This window comes from Sceloporus occidentalis, unplaced genomic scaffold, assembly GCF_023333645.1.
Source record: "Sceloporus occidentalis isolate IW3139 unplaced genomic scaffold, rSceOcc1.0.p SCAF_3, whole genome shotgun sequence".
In the NCBI taxonomy this organism is placed as follows: domain Eukaryota; kingdom Metazoa; phylum Chordata; class Lepidosauria; order Squamata; family Phrynosomatidae; genus Sceloporus; species Sceloporus occidentalis.
Window position 1 is genome coordinate 73,702,471 of NW_028316983.1, and position 6,883 is coordinate 73,709,353.

The window sequence follows — 6,883 nt, forward strand, 5'->3', positions numbered from 1 at the left end:
ATAGACAGATCATAGATTTCTATAGTAATGGAATTTGTAGTAACATTTTTACTACAAATAATATTCAGGGATTTTTTAAATGTCTGTCAAAAATGTTTTACTGATACCTGAAAGGTGTGATGAAATTGATATAAAATTACTGCTATACCTTAAAACTTAGAAATGGAAAAGCACCAGTACTTACAGCATAACTGTACATCATACTAATCTTCCACTCCTGCCCCAAATATTTTAAAGACTCATACATATGTTACACCTTGGGTAAAAACTATGAAATGAAATCAAAGCTATCCATTATAAAAATTAACTTATCCACTTTATTTATCTAGCTACAACTGGCCCAGAAAATAACAGTTCTAGACTTTTATCATTTTATAGAATTTGTATTTCATAGTTGGATGCTTGTGTGTAAGAATTCTCACTTTGAGACATCAAACGGCCTTTTAAACCTGACTAAAGAGAATGCCAGGTGAGATGCCTGCCTGCCACTTTTGTATTTAATGTTGGATGCTGCTGTCACAAGGTAATGACATTCTGCTTGGCTTTTTGAGGTTTGAGAACTCAGCCATTGGAGGAAGGAGGGACTGCAAGCCACCTCTTCATGACAGTAACCTTCTTCCTGTCATTTGGCACTGATGGCTTATTGCCACAGAATCCCAGACATTTCATGCAGTTATGGGAGCACCATGGCTAGAGAAAGGCACTGTATATCTGCTACAGGATAATGTCCACTATGAACACTGGCTGTGTTGGCTCTCTTCTCTCCTGCTTGATGTGCAGTAACAAAAACAAAAACTTTGGCCCACCAGAGATGCCAACTTACAGCACTGTCTGAGATAAACACTCAGAAGTAGCTAACAGCAGCAGAGTAAGGAAGTACCAGTCCAGTTTAAGTATTGGCAACACACTGACCACTTGAATAAACAGACACTTGATATTTTTCCAAGTACTTGAAGGTTCTTTATCAGTAGTTGAAGTATGTACAAACACTCCTCAAGACTCCCATCAACTTACTCCATCTGTTATCAAACAATGCAACCAATTCCAACCATCAATTCTAACCAACCAGTACCTACAACCAACTAACAACAATCCGCAGGTGCCTTGACTCTCAATGCATTTACAGGTATATACCAAGTTGGCTAAGAGTCATCACCTGGTGCTACTCAGCATGATGCAATCTCTGTAGAAAGCTTTTGCAAACAGTCTAAAGGAACATTGTTCCAACAGTTTGGCAGATCTGGAAACTTGTGGTCCAAGCTAAGCAGGGTCAGGCCTGGTAAGTACTTGGAAAGGACATCGTCAAAGAATAACTGCATTAAGTACATGGAGTGTATTTTAATGCATATTTGACATTCCCATGATTCAGTTGGCTTTCTGTTGGCACAAATTTGAGTACCAATCTTATAATGTTTTTCATACAGTAAAAATGTATCCACATACGTAAATACTGTACACTTGGGATTCACAGATTCAACCATCCATGGCCTGAAGAGATTCCAGAAAAGTTATAAATTCCAAAAAGCAAACCATGATTTTGCTATTTTATATAAAACACACCAGTTTACTGCACCATTGTATATAATGGGGCTTGAGCATCCACGAATTTTGGTATCCACAAAGGGTCCTGAAACCCAAGCACAGTGGATACCAAGGGCCCACTGTACATATATTACAGTACTGTACTAATTGGATTGCTGTTCAAATCTTGGGGTGGGGGAGAAGTTGTGAATTCAGTGTGCATTTCAGCTTTTCAGTTGTGTATTCTTGCAATGGAAGTCATGCTGTTCTTCAATCAATGTGTTATTCCTGGGTTTCCCTGTAGTCGATTCTATTGCATTGCCAAGAAAAATTATTATAAGTACCGGAACTGATGTGATTGAGGTTTTGGTTGTGGGACAGTTATGCTTCTGAACACCTTCAGCTCAGACTACATCCAATAGATCACAATGCTGCAACTACATTTTATTTAGTGAATACATGCAGGAAGGACTGGGAAATGTAACCACTTTCCAGTGCTAAAATATTTTTGTTATCTTCAAAATATAATGCATGAAGTGTGACCTTAAAGAAAATTGTACAGGTAGACAGATGTAAACAGGGAAGACGTGTGTTCTATATTTAAAAAATTGTGTGAGAATCTTGTGAGTATGTTCAATTATTATGGCTGTTAGAAGTGATAGAAGAGGAACTTCGTCACTCAGAGGGCTCCTACAAATTGTTCAGCATAGCACTCTGTAATAAGCAGTTGCCTATTGTCAATGGTGTTCCCATCAGCACTGTGTTAATATGGGGATAGTTCAAATATTGATTGGAACAGAGACTGCAGTTACGAAAGAGCTAGGATACAATTCAGAAATCAGAAGACTAGGACTGGGAAGAGTAGCTATGAAAGAAATGGACAGGATCATCAAGTGTAAAGACATAACTGTGAACAATAAAGTAAGGATAGACTGAGCCATTGTATTCATCACTATATGGATGTGAGAGCTGGTTGGTGAAAAAAGCCAATACAAAGAAAATCAACTCATTTGAGATGGACAGCCAAGAAGATAAATGAGTTCCTGAAGAGATCAAGCCTGAACTCTCCCTGGAAGCCAGGATGACTAAACTAAGGCTGTTGTACTTTGGCCACATCATGAGGAAAAATGAATCACTAGAAAAGACAATAATGCTAGGAAAGATGAAAGACAGTAGAAAAAGAGGAAGACCATGTGCCAGATGACTAGACTCAGTCAGGGAGACCACAGGCCTGAGCCTGAGCAGAGAAGCTGAGGACAGGGAGTCTTGGAGATGTCTCATTCACAGGGTTACCATGAGTTGAATCAACTCGAGATCAATTGGCAACAACCTGATCATGGATGTTGGACTACAACTCCCACCATTCATCACTGGCTATACTGGTTAATGTTGCTGGGAACTTCAGTCCACCATCTGGAGGGCCATGTGATTCCTATAACTGTGCTAGTGACCTGTTGGTGCACTTCTTACATGCTGTATCTGCAGCCTTGATCTGTTGCTATATATACAGGTGTGGTGGCAAATTAATCTCTACTGAAATCAACAGATTTCCCCTTAATGCCTTATCCTTACACTAGAGGGCAGCATTGCCACACATGAATGAGGGCTAGTGCCAAAGTTTAGTTCTTTGACGTATATAGGCTGAATTTTTGCGATTTTGAGAATGCATCATTGTGCAACATCATCACATAGCAGAACATATCCCAGTGTTGCTCCAGTTAATTATTTCAGCTAAGGATCTTATATAATGCTAGTTTGCATTGTGTCAAGTTTTGAAGGAATTTAGTTGGCTTCCCTCTTTACAACCTTGTATACCACGCAAAATTAGTCTGTGGCATTGCTAATATAAAGGGAGTGATATTTCTCTTTGTTTCTGCTCCTATCCAAAAAAGGAGCACGTGTGTTTGGGTTAAGTTTAGTTAAATTTTAGGATGCTTTTAAAAAAAAAAAAAAGATGTTCAAGATTTTTTTCTCTATCCCAGGATCCCAGGTATTATACTTGTAGTAACCACTAGTAGTAACAGCTCATAAGAGAGCAGATGGCAGTAATTTAGTTATTTGTAACAATCTTGACTATGGGTCTGACTGGAGACTCATGATTACTCCACCTGGACTAATTTTCATACCTTTTTGTTTTTCCTATCATCCCCACACCCCAATTTTGAAAGTATCCCATCTATATTTCATTTATTATGGTATGGACCAGTTCACATTCACTTCATATATTCACAGGTGTTGTTTTCCCCTATCTCTTTTAGCTGCATTACCCAATTGTTTGTGTATGAATACAAGATAACATCAGTCAACAAATTTCCCGGTGTTTGGCAGCAGGCGGCCTGCTTGTCCATCAATCCCTGCATACTAACCATAGTATGCCATACTAACCGCTAGCATACCTAGAATGAAAATAGGAGGAAGAAATACCAACAATCTAAGATATCTATATGACACCATAGTACTAGCAGAAAACGTCCCAGACCTGGAATACCTACTAAGGAAGATCAAAGAGGAAAGTGCAAAGGCAGGCGTAATGTTGAACATAAAGAAAACCAAAATAATGACTACTGAGGACCTTCACAAGTTCAACCTAGACAGTGAAGAAATAGAAATAGTAAAGGAATTCCTATCCCTGAGATCAAACATTGATAGAAATGGGGACTGCTGTCAGGAAATCAGAAGAAGATTAAGAATGGGGAGGGTGGCTATGAAAGAACTAGAAAAGATTCTAAAAATGCAAAGATAGACAACTGAGCACAAAAGTTAGAATCATACAAGCCACTGTATTTCCTATTACCATGTATGGTTGTGAGAGCTGGACAGTTAAGAAAGAAGATAGGAAGAAAATCCATTCATTTGAGATGTGCTGCTGGAGAAGAGTGCTGAGGATCCCATGGATAGCCAAAAGGACAAACAAATGAGTCCTAAAGCAGATCAAGCCAGAAACCTCCCTGGAAGCCAAGATGCCAAACTGAGGCTATCCTACTACGGACACATCATAAGAAGGAAGGACTCATTGGAAAAGACAATAATGCTGGGAAAGGTGGAGGGAAGTAAGAAGAGAGGAAGGCCACATGGCAGATGGATGGACTCTATGAAGGAGGTCACAGGTTTTATGGGGTTGCAGGAATTAAGCAACAGTGGAGGACAGAGGGTCTTGGAGATGTCTCATCCAGAGGGTCGCCATGATTCAAGAATGACCCGAAGGCAGTTAACAAAATATCTGGCGTGGGGATTCTTTGGGGGGGGGGGGAGGGGGGACAGAAAGAAAGTGGTGAGGAAGTTGTTGTGTGCCTTCAAGTGGACTTATAGTAACTTAGAGTTTTTTGGCCACATTTATTCAGAGCTGGCTTACCATTGCCACCCTCTAAGGCTAAAGGAGTGTGACCTGCTCAAGGTTAGTCAGGAGGTTCCATTACTGAGCAGGGATTCAAACTCTGGCCATCCAGATTCCTGCTCCAGCATTCAGATCACTATACTGCACTGGCTCCTAAGTGGAAAGGAAGTTTGATGCTTTTTAGTAGTTGTTTTCCTGTGGCAAATGGCTGGGATTTCAAAGACAAGGCCAGGGCTTTCACTCTAGTCTCCTCAACCCAGTTGAAGTAGAGCATGAGCTGAGAGGAAGCTTGTTTTACAGGACTGGGGGGGACATCCCACCTCCTGGGAGGGAGGCAAATGGGCAGCAACAGAGAGGGAGGCAACCAGGACTAAACAAGGAAGCTTGGAATTGAGACAGGATGTTCTTAAGGGGTAAGGTGAAGTCCCAGGAAGGCAGAGGATGGTTCCTGTTAGAAATCTAAATATTATGTTTGATTATATGTAGAAAGTTTGTCGCATTTCCCCAGCCTTTGAAAGAATGTGGACCAACAGTCCAAAAAATTCATGTAGACAGAATAGGGGGAAGAAGAAGAATGTTGTAGAATCGTATCCTAGCTCTTTCTTCTCTTGCTCTAAATGGGTCGGTGGGCAGAAGGCAAATCCCTCTGTTGATATCCAATATCTTCTCGTGCAAGGTCTAAGTACATCAGGTATTCTTTGCCACATATATGGCAAGCAGTCACCCTATGACCTATGAGGAATCTCAGTCTCATTCTGTTGTGTTTGGCTATTATGGAGAAAGTTTGTCCTTCATCTTTTTCAGTAGGGTGGACCATTCTGTCCACAACAGTCCAGCAGCAGAGAGAGATGAGAAGGAAGAAAGCGAATTGCATAGAAATGTACCCAAGCTTGCCCCAGTTCCTTGCCTACAAGTGTCCCCATGCTTCATTTGCTTGTATCCACAGACCCACTTCCTCCTAGACAAACACACAACACAGTGTGTTCTGGTTCCTGCTTACACTGCTCCTTCCTCAACCCAGCTCTCTTACTGAAATATTGTAACTGTTGTGAATTCTACTGTCACAATGACTGCCTCACATTTCAGTTACCACTGAGGCAGGACAAGCAATAAACTATATTGAGTAGAGTTGATGGGGCCTGCAGTCCACCAACAGCTTGTAGGATGTGAGTTGATCATCTAGAATATTAATACACACATCCACATACCTGAAACCACTGTTGCCTTGTTCTCTGGAAGCAGTCATAGTCTCCCAAGATTCAAAAGCCATTACAAAGAAAGGAACAATTAGGTCAATAATTCAGATTAAAAAGCCATACCTTTCATATCCCAGCAACTTTCCAAATCGTCACTTGGAGTGTGTCAAGACAGGAAATCATCGAAGCAAAACAGTCTGCCATTCCCAAAGCACCAGAAAAAACCTTTTCCTCATTTCCCCGTTCTTATTTGCTACTTTAAAAAAAACATCCAAGCAGAATGTTCTGAAGAATCATGCAAGTATTGGTTTCTCACACTGTGTTATGAAGGACTTTTGCCTTCAGGCACAGACTAATAAACAGACGATAAGACAGGGGCAAAATCCCATGCCGCAGCTTATTTTCATAACTTTCATTTACTCTTCCTATAAATGTTTCATTTTTCAACTGGGGGAAGAGATGAGGATGGGCTGTCTGGCTAGCTGGGATCTTAGAAAAGCATTGCTGGTTTATTTCTAATCAAATAGTGAAGGATGTCATTGCTGGTAGATTTGGGAGTAGATGCACAGAAAATGGAGAGGAGGCAGCAAATCACAGCTGTCCTTCCTTGGAAAAAATTTTCCTCACCTGGAGAAAGTGTTGGAGTCAGTGGGTACTTCTGCCATATTTCACCACCACTTCCTTCTCTCCCACACTCTCTTATTCTCTTTGAAAGTTGGGTGGCATCAACATATGCAATAGCAACCCCGCTCTGAAGAAACTTGCCAAGACACCCCTATGATAGGTTTACCTAAGGGTCACCTTAAGTCAAAAAATGACTTGGAGGCACACA